Genomic DNA, 19352 nt, shown 5'->3' with positions numbered 1-19352 from the left:
GTGGACGACGTGGGTCAGCAACAAACTAACACTGTGGAAGAGCTCCTGGATCTCACTGGGCTCAGCCTGGTTGAGCGAATTTATGTGAGAAATAGAAACCACAGAGAACTTCAAGGCAGAAGACATGTTTATGTGACCAGCATTTAAATGTGATATTGGGACCCGTGGGAGAAACTGGGACTACTACAGAAATTGATGAGGAAGCATACGAAGAGACATATAAATCAATGGACGGAACATTCCAGCCAGGGAGATGGTGTAATAGCTGTCTCTCCATTAAGGATTGGCTGAAACAAAGAATTCAGTGACATTAGCGTATCTATGCTCAGTCTTATCATACAGAATTCCGTGAATCAAATTATTCTCTACCTACCTACTTTCTCTGTTACTGACTCCTAGGAGGACCCAAACTGGGAAAAGAGTTGGGAAGCAGTTCTAAATAATATCATTGTAAAGACCAACACAACTAAAATGCAATGCATTTTATAGATTAACCAAATAATATGTGGAGGCGCCTAGGTGGCTCTGTGGGTTGAAGCCTCTGCCTTTGTCTCAGGTCATGATCCCGGGGTCCTGGGATCGAGCCCTGAATCGAGCTCTCTGCTCAGCGGGGAGCCTGCTTCCTCCTCTCTCTCTCTCTCTGCCTGTCTCTCTGCCTTCTTGTGATCTCTGTTTGTCAAATTAAAAAAAAAAAATCTTTAACCAATTAGTATGTGACAATGCCCTTTTGAAGAAATTGCTCAGGAAACACTCTATGAAGATACTTCTCTAAAATCTTTCTATAGATATACCACCAAAATGTATGTATTAGCTATAGATTCTACAGTTAGTGGGGACATGAGCAATACAATTTTGTTTTGATTCATTACTAGGTATAGTCCAAATGTACTGAGGAAGACGTCTGGTAACATAAAATGGGTCTGCTCTGGGTTGTGTGTGATAACTTGCTGGTATTGTGCCTCAACCAGAAGAGCAGTATGTAGGAAAATAAATACCTGAGAATCATGGCTTTTTCTCTCCCCCCACCTATATTTGTAAATAGGACATTCATGACTTGAGCGATGACACTCTAAGATATTCACCTCAAATTCTCTGGAGTCTGACACTGCTTCAGTCTGTAAAAAGTTGCTTTCCCAACTTCTTACCACTTTTGCCAATTTTCCAACTCAAAGTTGTGGAAAATGTGTGTGTGTGGGTTTTTTTTTTTTTCTTTTTTCTGAGAGCATTTGAAATCTATGTAAGCCAGATGTCATTTCCATTAGTTATTTTCCAAAGTTCTTGCCCTCAACTCACCACACAAAATGTAAAAATGAAACAGCTTGCACAGCGAACCTTACTTCACTTCTGGATCTGGGGTCACGCACATCACAGGGTCCAGGCCCATTCTGAGTGAGGGGAGGACCACCAGGTGAAACTGTGGAGTGTGAGCTCCCCCTCTAACTGCAGCAGTGGCTACTAGCTCCTGGCCAGGGTGCTGTTCTAGAACATGGGATTGGTATTGTTAGATTTAAAGTAGAAAAATGAATTTCACTGAAACTTCCCAATTTTCAAATGTCAGCAAGTAATTAAAATTTTATAGACACAAATGGGAGACAAGACCCATGGGCCCAGCCAGTAAATAAAATCCAACAGGTGTTCAATATTTGATATGTTGGGTGGGGTCCCAGACAGCCAGTCCCTCCAAAGAAGGATTTGCAAGAAGCCGCAGACCCCCCCCCAAACTCCTGCCAAACTTTTGAAGGTCATGTGTTTTTGCTATATTTGTGAAAGAAAGAATGTGTCATACCTTCTGTGGAGATGTTTCTTGGCCACTTCCATTCTCACCCTTTCCTTTCCTACCCATGAGAACCCACCCCCTGGAGCTCCTCCTTATTAGCCACCTTGAAAAGATACTGAGAAGTCTCCTGGGTCAGCAGAACCTGGATGGGTGTGAGGCTGTCCCTGTCTTCATTCTTGTTTCCTTGACCCTCCAAATTGTTGTCTCCCTCCTGCAAGACTCCATGACAGCCAATTATACTGGAGAGGGGTGACTAATTAAAGAGTTTATGCCTTAGATAGATTTTATTATTTTTATAGACTATATATTTATATCAATGTCTTCATAATTTAAAGAAGAAGCACAACAAGAAAGTCAAACAGGCTATTAAATGGCCTTGCTGTTCCATCCATCCCATTTTCATTAAATCCCCCAGTCAGGATATGGGGTGCTTCACATTTCGGGAAACCTTATCCTTCCTTCCATATCTCCCCTTTTCCTCCCATCCCTCAGCAAGCCAAGGGAGGTAATGACCCCAGCACGGATCTCCTGATGTCTGAGTTATTCTGACCAGCTACCATCCAGGGGTCAGTGTGGTGGAGAGGGTGCTCACTCACCATGATGCCCCAGAGGAGGCTTGAGCGACACAAGTCCAAGGCAGTATGTAGCTGCACTTAATTAAGTCTGGCCATGCAGCTCGGGCTCCTTTGAAGGTGATGTACCTCTTTATCTGTCAGCGTCATCCAGGAGCTAAGTATTCAATCAAATAACACACACACACACACACACACCCCTAAGGACAAGCAGTAGTTCAGTACTTCTCAGGACAGTGTGGTCTAATCTACATTAAGGAAGAAAAACATTTTCCTAATTGGGATAAAAAGTCTGCCCGACTGGCCTCCCCCACAGTGGAGGGAGGGCTCTACTCCTCACAGTGGTGTTGGCTCACCTTTGTTCTTCTTCCAGCTCTCCATTCCCTCTGGGTCTAGTGGGGAATAAAAAATAGAATTCATTAAAGGCGGCCTACCCATTAACTTCTTAATGTCCATCACTTTGTTGGAAAAAAACCAGAAGAGTTCTTTTGAAATTCTTTTATTTTGTTTTTTTCTTCAACAGGGTCCTATTTTTGTGAGGACTTTCTGCAATCTTTTTACATAAAAACCATTCCTAAATAACCCCTAAGGATTAAAGAAGGGGTGGGTACAAGGTTTGTGAGTTTAGTTACTCTAAAAAGGTGAATACAAATTCCTCATCAGTAGGTGAAGAATCAAGGTCATGTGTGGGAAATTCTAACATTTTCATCTGCCTTCCTGTGTTTTCACCCACCAGTTATTGTTGTTGTTGTTGTTTTTTAAAGATTTTGTTTATTTATTTGACAGAGAGAGAGAGCACAAGCAGGGGTAGCAGCAGAGAGAGAGGGAGAAGCAGATTACCTGCTGAGCAGAGAACCAGATGCAGGGCTCAATCCTAGGACCCAGGGATCATGACCTGAGCTGAAGGCAGATGCTTAACGACTGTGACACCCAAGGGCCCCTATCCCCCAAGTTTTGTTTGTTTGTTTGTTTGTTTTTGGTTTTGTTTTGAGAGAGAAGGAAAGCATGTGCAAGCTGGGGATGGGGAGGGTCAGGGGGAGAAGGAGAGAATCTTAAGCAGACTCTGAACTGAGTGCAGAGCCTGACTCTTGGCTTGATCTCAGGACCCTGAGATCATGACCTGGGTTGAAACCAAGAGCCAGACGCTTAACTGAATAAGCCACTCAAGTGCCCCTTTCCCTCACCAGTTTTAGGGTCAGAATCTTTCAGCATTAATAAGACAATAATTTAAGGGAAATGGTAGAAATTGTATTGGGGATTGAGAGTAAAACATGTCACATGACACATATATGTATTTTGCAGCAATAATGAAAATGAACAACTTCATTTCTTTTCTTTTTGTGGTCAGTGAGAACTATTACTGAATATGCCTTTCACTTTATAATGCTGGGTCTTATATATTTCTAATAAGGTAGGAACAGTTTCATTTTTCATAAATTTCAAACAGGTCCCTTTCAGGGATAGAAAAAGAAAAGACTGGATTTCTATGGACAAAACAAACACTGTGAACTGAATAGTTAGGACACAGTGCTCTGTCAATCATTGTTTGCACTGACAAATATTGTGGCTAGCACAGAGGACAAAAGCACATGCCTGGGGTCAGGAAAACCAATTTAAATCCTAGCGCTTCCCTTGCCGGCAGGAGAAACTTGGACCACCCAATTGTCCAAGTTTGGGTTTCCCAGGAAGCAGCCTCTGACATAAATGTTGGTGTTCAGGTGCTTATTAGGCAACACCCCTGGAAAGAACAGCTATGTAAAGGATGGGAAGGAAGCAGGTCTGGGCAGAAGAGAGTTTGAACCCCGAGATCTATTCCATAGCCTCCGCCACCCTACTGGGAACTCTGGAGCTAAGATATTCTTGCAGATTGATGTTGGACTTTGGTATCTCCCACTCATTAGATGTGGGATGCATACTGCAGGAGTGTGATCTGAGGGAGGCAGCTCTCCACAGTTTGAGGCTAGCCCTGAAGGGAATGACAGTACTCCCAAAAGCTGGGGCAAGTCCTTCCTTGAAGATGGACATGGGAAGAGGAATCTCCTGCCATCTCACTTGACTTCTCTGAGCTTCAGTTTTCTTGTAAGAACTCTGAAGACTGAATGGAGTAATGAGTGTAATTCAGACAGCATAATGCTGAGAACTTTCTAACCTCATGACAAACATTCATTCTCATTATTGTTATCACTCAAAGTTGAGGCAGCTAATTTCAAAGTGCCTATTCATACAAAAAATGGGGACATTCTTTCAATGCTTTCTACATCACAAGGTATATATTCCCAAGCACATTATACAGTGCAACAGTTTCTTGAATTTTCTTTCGTTTGGAGAGCAAAATTCCAAGGTGCAGTAGCTTCAGCGAAATGGGGAAAGTAGTGTCCTATAGAGATACAAGGGTACTGGGGTGTCTCATAGGATCATGGACATGAATTAAATGGATACTATGAACAACGCGCACAGGAAGACATGAGGGTTTAGTCTACATCTTCATCTCTGCTTTTCCAAGCAGCCGCACCTCCGACAACACACTCATGTAGACTTTTTCGACTCTTATTTCGCACAGATCACCTTTCTTCACTCCTTTGATCTCGCGAGAACGAGGCCGAAAACTGAAATTGACAACATCCAGGCTTTACGCATCCAAGTGCAATGAATCCCTGAAGGGCTGCGATTGGTCCAACTTGAGTCAGGTGTCCAGCCCCGGACCAATCAAGAGCAGCCAGGGTCACATCGTCACATAGCTTTCTTTGCTTCCAACGTTGCCTAGTTAGGGGCGAGGAAGCAGAGGAGTTTCAAGAAAAAGGTGTGATTAGACAGTAGGTGGCCAATGGACCTGGAAAGCTGGGGAAAATACTTTCGTTGGATCTTACCTTCGGAGAAAAAAGACAATGTGGATCGTTGGAGAAAAGCTGGTTATGGATCAGAGGGAAACAAGCTGTCCGTTGGCAGCAAGAATCGTCACTACGTTTGTTTTCAAAGTAGCTTGGGGGGAAGGAGAGCTGGAGTGGCCTATTGCTCTGGAAATTGTCTAATCATTTCATGTTACACGGATTTTCCAATCTGGAATTGATGGGGATCCACTGGATGCAAGATTCATTCTCTCTCTCTCTGAAAGAGGATTAAATACATGTAGCCAACAACCCTGTTTGACTTCCTTTGACCTTGTACTGTATCATTGCTCACAGTGAAGAGATAATTCGGTCAGAATATTAGAACTTGAGTGATACCATTTTGTTTAGAGGGATTTAGGGGCAGAATATTCTTCCTCCCCCAAAAATGTTTTATTAATTATGTGCAGTAATTTAGGAAAACGAATACTAAGTGAGATGTATTAATGATAGTGCACATGCCTTCAAGATATTTTGCACTCTTTCTGTGGGAAGAATCAGCTTTGAGAATTTGATCTTCCCATTGTCATTTTCATTCTGAATAGTTTCTTGTGGGAAGCATCAAGTGCAGCAGCAATTTATAAAAATTGCTTCATAAGTTCTAAGAGAACTGTTGTCTCAATTGATTTAGTATCTCTGCCAGCTCCAAAGACTCACCTGAGTTGTTATGTTCACATCGCGTGTCTGAGGCTAAGGGAAGCTTCTAAAGTCTGTATTTTTGGGGACCGCATAACTATTCCCTCTTCTGTTTTCAGCTACATACATATGTCAATGAAACATTCCAAATGTTCTAGAAAATTTCGGGAATTAAAGAGATGAAGGAAAGAATTTTGAAAATGTTTTTGCCAGCATCCCACACCCAATTCATGAATTTGGGTGAGTTTTCTCTCTCCAAAAAGCAGTGTGGTCCAGCTCGGGGGTCAGATATAGTTGGGTTTGAATTCTGGAAGAGCCACTTACTAGCACTCTGGTCTTGAACAATTAGATGTCACTCCTCAAACAGTAAATATCCTAGCAACTGTAACAGCTTCAGTATCTTCTTCATCTTCTGGGAACCTTGTCATAACTCTTTGCCTGCAAATTAGCTTTTTCTGGAAACATTTCCCCTGAAGCCTTCTCAAAAAAGGCTGATTTTCTTTTCTCATATCACAGTTGATTTAGATGTTGCCCTTGCTCCCCTCCCCCCAAAAATTGTAATTTCCAGATCATTAGGTCTCTTTTCCCTTTGGGGAAAAAGAAGAAAGAAAGGAAGGAAGGAAGGAAGGGAGGGAGGAAGGAAGGGGAGGAGGAGGAGGAGGAGGGAGGGAGGGGGGGAGGAAGGAAGGAAAGTAAAATAAAAATAATGCAGCCCCTTTGAAGCTCATGGTCATTCACTTGAAAATTCCTCGGCTTTGTAAAAACCAAAATCCCGTTCATTCCATGGAACACTTCAGTCCATAGGTGGCAGCCTTTTTTTTCCACCCAAACCTTTGCCATTATCTTTGATGACTTCATCATGCATGAAGGTCTCTTCGTTCATTTTAACTTCTCAGGTCCTAGATTATGTCATTTCCAATGACCTTGAGACAACTCCACTACATCTACACACTCCCAAAGTCATGTCTTGCACTATATCATGACTATAAACTGTACCACCTTGGAAATCTCAGATTAACATCTCCCAATCACGGCTTCCTATTATTTCAGCTCCCATGCCTAAGTACCCTTGCAACTTTTCAACCTCAATACAAATTCTAATCCCCTAAAATGTCTCAACTTTCTATCCACTGGCCCTCCTCTTGTTATTCTTCTCTCTAGCTCAGCATGTATTTTATGATTTGTTACTATAACTACTCTCTTGCAAATAGTGTCACCTCTGTTCCCGTCCTCTAATTTTGTCCCACCCACCTGGTACAACTCCAACCTTGAATGAACTCAGACACTCAAATTCCCATTGCCTATATCCAAACAGCAGAGGGTTGCTGGAGAAAACCTTCCAAGCAGGCTGGTGTTACAATACATTAGTGTTCACCAGCTTCAGCTGGGACCTTGCTCCTACAATTTGAGGTATTTATTTTATTTTATTTTTTTAAAGATTTATTTATTTATTCCAGAGAGGGAGAGAGGGAGAGAGCACAAGTGGGAGGAGCAGGGAGAGGGAGAGAGAGGAATCTCAAGCAGATTCCGCTCTGAGTGCAGAGCTCTATGTGGGGCTCGATCTCACGACTCTGTGATCATGACCTGAGCTGAAACCAAGTCAAACCCTGAACTGACTGTACCACCCAGGAGCCCCAGTCTGATGTGTTTAAATATGTAACTCCTTCTTACCTTCTCCAAAGCTCCAACTCTTCTTCCCACTATTCTTCAGAGGCAATGTTGGCCTTTCCTTCACCGAGAAAACATAAACTTTTTAACGTTTATGTTATAGTCGATGTGTGATAAGGATGAATACCTGATCAATTAACAGAAAAATCAGATTGAGGCAGAGAATTAAAAGAAGTACACACATATCTTACACACTTATTCTGATTTTACACAGAAAAAGAACACTTATTTGTAATTTTGATTATATAGTTAAGGCCATTATATCAAGACTTTTTTATAGAGGTTTAGGTTTCCCTACTATGCAATTGAAATCCATGATATCCAGTTTCAATTTTTTAAAAGATGAATAATCACTTATGTATCTTTGAAAACAAGATAGTTTGGAAGAGGATGCTTTTTTTTAAATGATTTTTTTTCCTCCAAATTTTGAGAATGGTCTTGCCACACCAAACATTTTTAAAAAATATCTTGCCTTTATTTAATCTTTCTAAAGCATTCAATATAGTTTCCTTAGACAACTCTCTTTTCTCTGTCATACCTCATGTGTGATAGTTTATTAATTTTCATAATTGTTATAACTAATATAACTGACATAAATAGATTTGGGAACAAACATCACTGTCTCTTGATGTGGATATGAACCAGCTGATGAGAGCACAAATTTTGTCAGACAGTGTTCTCTTATACACACAAATCCTTTGATCTTTATCATTTTTTTTTTCTTTCAAAGAATAGTGGATATCTTTTTATTTAAAAAAGTGTAGAGAATGAGCACTGGAATGAGGAGAAAAATGTGAAAATTGCAGCAAATGAGTCATTTCTTTCTTTTTTTTTTTAAAGATTTTATTTAGTTATTTGACAGACAGAGATCACAAGTAGGCAGAGAGGCAGGCAGAGAGAGAGGAGGAAGCAGGCTCCCTGCTGAGCAGAGAGCCTAATGTGGGGCTTGATCCCAGGACCTTGGGATCATGACCTGAGCCGAAAGCAGAGGCTTTAACCCACTGAGCCACCCAGGTGCCCCGCAAATGAGTCATTTATTTCTAGTGGTAAAATTTAACTTGATTTGAATTAAGATGTCATAATTAAAAGCCAATTATCTAATTAGTATTTTTTAAAAAATGGTGAATGGAATTTACTGAAAATGTAATAAGGTACATTATTACTTGTTTTAGTTACATATGTAAATGGCTTCTTGAAGTTTAACCAAATTAGAGCACTCTTTAAAGCTGGTGAATTCTGAGATCCTCTTATTACAAGGTTACTTTAGGCATAATAGTCATTGAAACAGATGTTGCTTATTAATACTATTAGTCAAATTGTTATCATATGACATGGTGGGAGGTGGAATATGAGATCCTTTGGCACATAATATTGCTTACAAAAATGTTTTTTGAAAGATATTGGAAACACAAGAAAATAAAACAAAAATATTCAGCATATTATAAATACACTTAAATAATCTGTTAATTTCACTGGTAATCATTTTTCACTTCAAGTATTATCTCTCTGGTATTACAATTGTTAAAAAAATCAATACTTATGTAAGGGAGATCAAACTCAACTATTGTTAGGAAAAAGATTTTACACTCTGTTACTATTTGGCTTCTAATGGATTGTGAATTGATGGCTATACATTTCCAATTGGAGGGTGTTTTTCCCCAATGTATGATGTTTAGAGAAATTTTATGTAAGACTAAAGATTTAAGCAGTAAGAATTCTGAATAATCTTTCTAATTCTTAAGCACTGTCCCTAAGCAGAGGTAGTTTTAGAAAATTAAGTAAAATTCTATTTAATTCTATATTTATAGGTATTAAATTTCTCTGTGGTATCTTAAGAGTCAGTGGCTAGACCCACATTTCTTTACAATCTAATTTGAATTGAAATTGAATTTGGGGGTGAAAAAGAAAATATTTGCATAGGCTTGTCCAACTCATCCTCATGTTCATCTAGTTGGTCGCCCCCAAAGAATATTTATCTTTCAAAATCAGTCATCACTTCCTAACTTGGCCTTTATCTTCTCTGAAAGTGAAATGCTCAAGCAGATAAACTGAAAAGCAGCTGGTAGTTCCATATTTCTGTGATAACAATCTGGTACTTATTAGCCTTTGTATTTTGTCCAGGATAAGGAGTGTTGACAATGCATCCTACAGGTTGTGGGGGAATGCCTCTTAACCACTTAGCCTGGCAGATGGACAGCAAATGAAGAGAGTGAGCTCTCTCTTAAACTCAGCTTATCCAGGATGTAGTCAAAGTTGGACATGGCAAAGTAGTATGAAGGTTCTAGGGCACTTTCTCTGTGGCCAGTGAGTATCCCACACTTGTCATGGGGTTTCTTGTGCTGTCACACTGCAGAGTACTGGGAGAGGACCACTAAAGTCATGTGTTTCTTCCTTTTTCCCTTAACTCACTTATCTAGGAAGAAAGCAGATTAAGGTCAAGAGAGACCATTTTTTCTTGAGGGTGACACCAAGTAGAACATTAAAAAATGACACCTTCTGCTCTTGGTTACATTTTGTTTACTAGACTTAAGAATTTAATAATTTTAAGACCAGGAACTTTTCAAAATGTGTATGTGTGTAACATTTTTTTCCTTTTTTCAAACATTTATTTATTTGAGAATGAGAAAGAGAGCATGTGCGCATGCACATGAATGGGAGGAGGGGCAGAGGGAAAGACTCTTATGCAGACTCCCTGCTGAGCACAGAGCCTATGCAATGTGGGCTCCATCTCAAGACCTTGAGATCTTGAGCTGAGCCTAGATCAAAAGTCCAATGCTTAACTGACTGAACTGCCCAGGTGCCGCAATGCCATTTTTTCTTTATAGACAAAAGGAAGTTCCCAAGATTTTTCTGTTGAAAATAGTATTTAGAGAAGTTTGGTGCCAGGTATCTATGAAATGTGAACTCTAGTTCCACACACGTATATTATCTTGTGCACATTTCTTAGTCATCCTGAAAGTTTCCTTATCTTTAAAAATAGGAATGATGCAAATTAAAAAAAAAAAATGTTTAAAGGGGCACCTGGGTGGCTCAGCTGGTTAAACATCTATCTTTGGCTCAGGTCATGATCCTAGAATCCTGGGATTGAGGCCCACCTCAGGCTCCTCACTCGGTGGGAAGCCTTCTTCACCCTCTGCCCTCCCCCTCCTTGTGTTCCTTCTCTTACTCTGTCTCTCTCTGTCAAATAAATAAATAAAATCTAAAAAAAAAAAAAAAATTTAAACTAAGAAAATAGGAATAATGCCATCCGTCTATTAGGACAGTTTGGGGCTTAAATGATAATGCCTATAAAGCATATAATAAAATATTCAGCACATAGTAGAGATTAAACAATGGTAGTTATTTACACCTAACAATAACTGTAGTGGTGTGATCTTTAGTAAATATTTTGTCATCTGCACTGAAAATGTAGTAAATAGAACAGGACCTATCAGTTAATTTAATAAGCTACCAAACCTCACAATAGAAATGCATGGGAATTAACTGACCCATGGAATGCATTAGCCTCTATTTAGTGTCCAGGTTGACAGGTCACTGTGTAGGTCCTTGTAAGGCTTACAAAGATAAATACACAAAAGCCTCAGATGCAAGACTTGTTTGAAAATAAGGAACCCACAAAAACATTCCAAGCAAAGAAGTGACACACTGAAAGTGTTCTTTAGGAAGTTGAACCTCTTGGCAATGTGTGAGACAGACAGGAGAATGGAGAAATCAGAGGGGCCAAGGACAGTTAGGATGTCATTTTAATAGCCTAGGGAGTGAGAAGGTGCAATGTGGGACTTTCCCTCAAGGAATGATGGTCTCCTCTGACAGAAGTGGAAAAGAAAGGTATTAGAACCTTTTTTTAAATGTAACTTTTTATTTTAATTTCAATTAGTTAACGCACGGTGTTATCTTAGTTTCAAGTGTACAATATAGTCCATAGCTCACCCGTGCTCATCATGACAAGTGCGCTCCTTCATCTCCATCACCTATTTCACCCAATCCCCCACCCTGAATGGTATGTGTAGCTTGATAATAGTTCCCCACCTATTGTGAGGAGGCAGGGTAGTTTGACCTATGAAACTGACCCTAAAGCAGAGGTCAACCCTCAGGTGCAGTGAGCATTTAAGGAACATACAAATAACAGTCAATAGTATGAAGGGAGGAGCATATGGAGAAAGCTAGAAAGAAGGATGACAAAGAAATTATGGGGAGTTTAAGGGGCTTGGGAGAATACAGCAGAATTTAGAGAACGTAAGTTTGTATGCACACATCAACGCACATTTGTCTTTTATCTCCTTAGCTACTCTACTTTAGCTACTCTCAGTGATGCACAATCAAGAAGCAAAGGGTGTTTGTGTTGAAGAGGGACTGCCAAAATGCACCTAGTAGAACAAGGGAAATAGATTATTTCTATTCCTAATGAAAGGAACTTTGGGGTCCAGGCTGAAAAGATGCAGAGGTGCCTGAAGAGGACTTATGGGTTGATTAAGAGCAGTGGTCAAAGCTTTCAAAAAATATAACATTAAGTTCATGAAGTAGGAGTGGGGGTGGGATACACAGGTGTGGTTGCAACTGTTTAAATGGTATTGGGTCAAAGGTGCCTCAGTGGTAACGGGCAGTCAGAGTGAAGTGAACATGGTGGGAAATGAAGAGGCTCTGTGACTATTGGGTCAATTTGTTAGAAGAGTCATTTAGGTTCAGGTTGAATTTCCAAGGATGATGGCAAGGAAAGGGGTGGAAAAGAAGAAAACGGATTGGTGCTGGAGTCAGCACAAAAGTCAGGATATTCTAGAGATCAAAAGATGTCATGGAATAGATGGAAGAAAGAGCAGTCTACATGAGATAAGGTTATTAAAAGACAGCAGAACCAAGATGAAAACACCTCTGTGAATTCAGGACCTTAAAACTCATCTCCTGACTCTGTTGAGCTAGGCAGACAGGAGTATCTTTTCTGGAGAGAGTGGCAAGGATCTTAAGTCAGTCCTGGCAGAGTGGGAACAGCAGGTGAATGAGAAACACAGACCATGACCTGTGTGCTCGGAGCACAGCCAGGGTTCCCAAAGGGCCAGTGTGCATGGGATTGTTAGGGGCAATAGGCTACAGAGGGGGAGGATTTCCGGAGTATTTTCTCCTAACTTCTTAGCCATGACATGAAGATTTAGATTAATTAATTAATTAATTAATTCATATTTATTTTTGAATATTTTATTTATTTATTTGACATATCACAAGTAGGCGGAGAGGCAGGCAGAGAGAGGAGGAAGCAGGCTCCCTGCTGAGCAGAGAACCCGATGCAGGGCTCGATCCCAGGACCCTGGGATCATGACCTGAGTGGAAGGCAGAGGCTTCAACCCACCGAGCCACCCAGGTGCCCCAAGAATTATTTATTTAGAAAAATAGTACTTTAGTCTTCCTAACGTAAGACTAAAAAAGCTATTTCCCTTCTTCTGCACTTGTCATTCTTCCTCTGCTTATTTGTGTTTGCAGAGAATGCATAATTTTGTACCTACCAAGATGCTGTGAGTATAATAGACTATTGACTTGGTCATAACTTTGAGTTAAACTGAAGGAATAATAAGCAATGTTGATATTTGCTCAAAATTATAATAAATGTGTAACCCAGTACTCACTAAGTTAAAAGAGCATTTGTTCCTGCCTTGGAAGAATCTGCCTAATGTGTTTGACATTTAAAATATGAATAACTCAAGAGATCTTAGAGATAATACAGCAAAATAAGTTTTTAGATTTTTATCTATTTCTTTAAATGTCAGCATTGCTTTGTAATAAATTATCTGACATTGCAGCATTTTTAAAAAGTTCGACTATGCTTCTACTTTTGCAATTTTCTTGCTTTTATATTTTCTTTCCTTATTTTCCTATACTTCATTGGACTATAAGAAAAAAACTATTTGAAACATTTAGTTCTAAAGGTGACCTAGCAGATAAATTTAAATATTGAGTACTGGGCACTGTATGGAATGTCTTCATTATTAGTGCATAATGAAATGAATGTCTACTGCATTAGACACTAACTATGACTCAGTTATCAGAGTTCTGCTTCAAAGGACAAGCTAACAAAATGTTTTAGAAAGGATATTATGATCCTAATGTACGTAGACTTTGAGAGATGGGTTTAATACAGCAGTGAGGACTCATGGACATTGTTCCCCCCACCCCATGCCCCCTCATGAAATGTTAGAGAATCAGGAAGAAACAAAAGGTCTGTGATTCACATTTCCCAGGCAATAGATGGCATAAAAGTTCAAGAGTGGTATCAGTCAACTTTGAATAATAAAACTGACAAAATTGATGGAAATAAGCACTGTTGTCTTAGAGATTTATTGATGACATGGTTTTTGTTTTGTTCTTAAATTAGGAACTGCCTTGATTTGTGACTATTGCCTTAGTATTTGTATTGTCTTTTTTTCTTTTCTTTCTTTTTTTTTTTTTTAAAGATTTTATTTATTGAGAGAGCAAGTGAGAATAAGTGAGAGAGGACACAAGAGGTGGGGTGGCCGGGGTGGGGGGTGGTGAGAGGCTCACCTATGAGCAGGGATCCCAAAGTGGCACTCGATCCCAGAACCCCAGGTTCATGACCTGAGCTGAAGGCAGATGCTTAACTAACTGAGCCACTCAGGTGTCCCAGTATTTTTTTCAAGAAATATTTGCCTAGCACCTTTTATCTATCAGGCACTATTTAGGCACTGGTGACTGAGCAGAGAGCAAGCCAGAGTCCCTGCCCTCACAAAGCTTTACTGATGGGGACTCAGCAAACAAGTAAACAACTACATGCATTAAGAACTCAATTTCAAACACCTGGTATTTCTCTGCCTGTTTACTTGAGGGTGGCCAAGTAAACTTGTGCCTGCTCAGATCTGTGGGGACTCTGAACAAATACCCACTCCACCACTGGGGAAAAACCTGGTCATTTTTAAGGTAATACATAGAGTTATACAGTATCCACAACTGAATGTATATGTGTGCACATCAGTCATAAAATCTCTCTCTCCCTCTTTCCCTTTTCCTTCTTCTTTTCTCTCCTACCTCTTCTCCCTCCCTCTCCTTTTCTGGCCCCCCTCCTCCTTTTCTTTTATTTAAAGGCTCCTGCCACAATTCCTTTGGCCTGGCTGATGGATCATTCATTTCCCAGGAAATTCCTTTTACTTGGCAAGCACAACGTTAGAGGGAAACCATTTTTTCACACTCCTCTGGTCTCTGGAGGAAGGATTTTCCTAACCCCTGCTCGCCTCCAGCCGTCCCCCTCATTCTTTCCCAGTGTAGGGTGGGGACTAATAGACAAAGTCTTAGCCCTGCCTACTTCCCCTCTCTCTCTCCACCCAGCCCGCCTGTGGAGCAGGGGGCCTGTTCCATCCCACTCCAGGGGTGCCAGGGCTACTTTCCCCTGGGTGAGGACTCAGCCTAGGTCGGAGGTGTAGTATTTGGAAGCTGACTTTGCTCACATAGCAAACCCAAGGTCTCCCGTGACAGCTTCATTAGGAATGAGGCTGACCTCTTGTCACCTCTGTGACTCCAGTAGCTCAAGTGATTCAGAAATCTGCAGGAGCTGGGGTGGCTCAGTGGGTTAAGCCTCTGCCTTCAACTTAGGTCATGGTCCCAGTGTCCTCGGATCAAGGCCCGCATCGGGCTCTCTGCTCAGCAGGGAGCCTGCTTCCCACCACCCCCCCCCTCTGTCTGCCTCTCTGCCTACTTGTGATCTCTCTCTGTCAAATAAATAAATAAAATCTTTAAAAAAAAAAAAAGAAAGAAAGAAATCTGCAGGAGGTAGAAAGAGTGATACTTGCCAGGCATCTTGAAACTCAGACATCAAGACTTGCCCTGGGTTATCCCATGAGTCAGGTTTAAATATGGAGTACCCACTGGATAGATTGATAGCAGTGTGGGATTCCGGCTTGCCCTCCATCTCACACATGTGTACACACACAGAGCAGGAGGCCACCTGGTGAAGAGAATTCTTAGTTCTTTCTGAAGGGAGAAGGATCTGTTTTTATTCCCCCTGAGGTGAGAAGGCGAATTGCTCCCATTCTTTTGTTCTTTAGGGTGGATTTGTTATCATCGTCCCTAAATGCTATACCCAACAATTGGTCATCTAGGGCCACCAGGGGACTGGGTATTGCACACTCACCGTGGCTGTACCGTGGAGGGAAATTGCAGACTAGGTTATCCACGCGTGCGAAGTCTGTGTAAGTGGCTCTGGGTCAAGCGCACAGACCAGTCCTCGGAATGTATTATTGCTTTTAATGAGTCAAATGTGTAATGCCAACTTCATGCTCATAGAAAGTACAATAAAGTTGAGGAGGTATTTCAGATACAAGTGGAAACAAAAGAGGTGTAAATTACTACAAAAGATTTAGCCAGAAAAGAGACACTTAAGTTCTTGGTTTCTGGTGCTTTATCAAGCTGCTACCCGAATACTAAGTCAGGTTCAAAAAAAGCGGAGACAATTGGTCAACTAAGACTTAGGGGAGTCCCTGTTAACATAATATTTAAATTGCATGAGATCTTCTATATTTGGTCTTAAATTGAGGGTGAGAATATTACTTTGGGAAAGGAGAGAATTGCTGGGAATTCTGGCTTCTAGACCAGGTCTCATCTCTGTTGCTGCTAAGGATACCACTGTTGTAAAGCCATTCAGACCTGCAAACTCAAGGTGACCTTTAACTCCTTGTAGGTGAATCTGTCCCAGTCCATGTACATTATGGACGTGACTTCTTTTTCTTGCTTTAGGTAGATTTTATTTTTTTCTAAAGTCAGTCATTTAATGGTTAGTATTCTCTCTCTTTTATTGAACAGATTCTTATGGGGCACCTGGTACATTCCCACTAATACATATCGTATTCAGGGAAATATTCATGAGGAGTTTATATTCCAGAACTTTATATTTATACTGGAGAATATGAGACTTGCTGAATGCACCAGCTGTCATTCTTTTCAGGCAATTTCAGTAAAATCTGAGGAGACAAACTAAGTTTGCATAATTAAGAGACCGAGCGTTTTGTATTTTTTTATTGTGGCAAAAAATATATAATATCAAATTTGTCCATCTTAACTATTTTTAAGTTTACAGTTCAGTAGTGTTAATTATATTCACACTGCTATGCAACTGATCTCCAGAACTTTTTTGTTTTGCAGGACTGAAATTCTTTACCCATCGGACAACAATTGCCCATCTCTTTCTCTTCTAATTCCTGGCCACCATCATTCTATTTCCTGTTTTTATGAGCTAGACTACCTTAGACACCTTATATAAGTGGAACAGTATTAAATGCATCCTTTGTGACCAGGCATGCTCTTGGATGAGAAGGGAAGTGGGATTTTATTCTGGTAGATCCCATTGTTGCTGGGCTCCACTTTCTCTGGTCAGGGAGGGGACTATTCATCTGCAGGTCCCAACAGGTACAGCATTGCCAACTCAGGCAAAGAGAGAGTGTTCTTACCCTGGGGCTAGCAGAGGAATCCCATGTTCCATTGCTAATGTAATCTTATCAGCTGCCACAGGTGAGCCCAGCTGGGTTCCCCTCTATTCTACCATAATCAAACAAACATACTAATAGACTGAGTCCAAAACTTACATCATTGTAATAAGATTATTTACAGTTTTAGGTCTCCAGATGTCATTAGTTTTGGTCCTTTAACTAGAGCTTCATTACGTGTCTCATTGAAATCCAGATCCAAGAAGGATATTTCTAGATTTTCTTCCGGAGACTGCTCTTGCTGCCTCAATTCTCTGTTTGTGATATGGAAACATTAACACCTACTTGTCGTAGGCAGGGGCTTTTCCTCCATGATCTTCACTTCCTGGTGTTAAGCCTGCAAATATGTTATACTGCTTTGTGAAGAGAATTAAGGTTGCAGATGGAATTAAGGCTACCAATAATCAGTGGACCTTAAAATAGGAAGTTTATTCTAGATTATCTGGATGGTTTCAATGTAATCACATGGACTTTTAAAATTGGAAGAGGAAGGAAGAAGAGTCATCAGAGAGCTGTGAGAATGGAAAAATAGGCTGGAATGATTTGCATCATGAGACAGAGCTGACCTGCCCTTGCTGGGTGGCAGTGGAGGAAGGCAACTGCTAGCCAAAGATTGCAAGCTGCCTAGAGAAGTCAGGGGTGACCCTCAGCTGACAACAAGAATAAGAGACCTCAGTCCTGCCATAGCAAGGAACTGAATTCTGCCCATAGCTTACATGAACAAGGAAACAGATTCTCCCCAAGAGCCTTTAGAAAGGAACACAGCCTTGAACAGCTCTTGATTTTAACCTGAGAACCATCCCAGGACCTCTGGCCTATGGAATTGTAAGACATGAAAATGGTGTTGTCTTAAGGTGACAACATTGTGATGATTTATTACAACAGTAATAGAAAACGCATTTACTACTTCCTAACATTCTTTTAGGAGTTAAATAAGGCAATGCTGGTTAGACTCAGAGTTCGGTCCCTAGTCAGTACTCAATGATTTCTCTTGTCTTCACTGACAAAACCTGTCACGACCCAATGTGCACAGCCAGATCACAGGTCTCATGGGCCATCTGTCTGCCCCTTGTACCCTGCCACATGCGGACAGTTCTGGTACCACACTGTTGGTAGGACCATGGCCAGCTGGAGTACAATCTGGGAAGACTCCCAGGGCTACAGTCAGTTCTCGAAATGATGCTCCATAATGATGGTAGGAGGAAGTTAGATGCACAGCTCAAGTTTGAGAACACAGGACAGTGCAGTGGTACAAGTTCCTTTTAAAATGAGGGAAGAGTTGCCTTATACAAATATTAAACTTGCATTGCTTCAGAAAGTGGACTTGGATGAATCTGCAAAAATGACCAAAAAATAAATTTGCATCTTTAGGGTAAATTCCCAGTAGTGCAATTGCTGGGTCATAGGGCAGTTCTATTTTCAACATTTTGAGGAACCTCCATGCTGTTTTCCAGAGTGGTTGCACCAGCTTGCATTCCCACCAACAGTGTAGGAGGGTTCCCCTTTCTCCGCATCCTCGCCAGCATCTGTCATTTCCTGACTTGTTGATTTTAGCCATTCTGACTGGTGTGAGGTGATATCTCATTGTGGTTTTGATTTGTATTTCCCTGATGCCGAGTGATATGGAGCACTTTTTCATGTGTCTTTTGGCCATCTGGATGTCTTCTTTGCAGAAACGTCTGTTCATGTCCTCTGCCCATTTCTTGACTGGATTATTTGTTCTTTGGGTGTTGAGTTTGTTAAGTTCTTTATAGATTTTGGACACTAGTCCTTTATCTGATATGTCGTTTGCAAATATCTTCTCCCATTCTGTCAGTCGTCTTTTGGTTTTGTTAACTGTTTCCTTTGCTGTGCAAAAGCTTTTGATTTTGATGAAATCTCAAAAGTTCATTTTTGCCCTTGCTTCTCTTGCCTTTGGCGATGTTCCTAGGAAGATGTTGCTGCGGCTGAGGTCGAAGAGGTTGCTGCCTGTGTTCTCCTCAAGGATTTTGATGGATTCCTTTCTCACATTGAGGTCCTTAATCCATTTTGAATCTATTTTTGTGTGTGGTGTAAGGAAATGGTCCAATTTCATTTTTTTGCACGTGGCTGTCCAATTTTCCCAGCACCATTTATTGAAGAGGCTGTCTTTTTTCCATTGGACATTCTTTCCTGCTTTGTCGAAGATTAGTTGACCATAGAGTTGAGGGTCTATTTCTGGGCTCTCTATTCTGTTCCATTGATCTATGTGTGTTTTTGTGCCAGTACCATGCTGTCTTGATGATGACAGCTTTGTAATAAAGCTTGAAGTCCGGAATTGTGATGCCACCAACTGTGGCTTTCTTTTTCAATATCCCTT

Source organism: Neovison vison, chromosome 4 (assembly GCF_020171115.1).
Source record: "Neovison vison isolate M4711 chromosome 4, ASM_NN_V1, whole genome shotgun sequence".
NCBI lineage: Eukaryota > Metazoa > Chordata > Mammalia > Carnivora > Mustelidae > Neogale > Neogale vison.
This window is presented reverse-complemented; position numbering follows the sequence as displayed.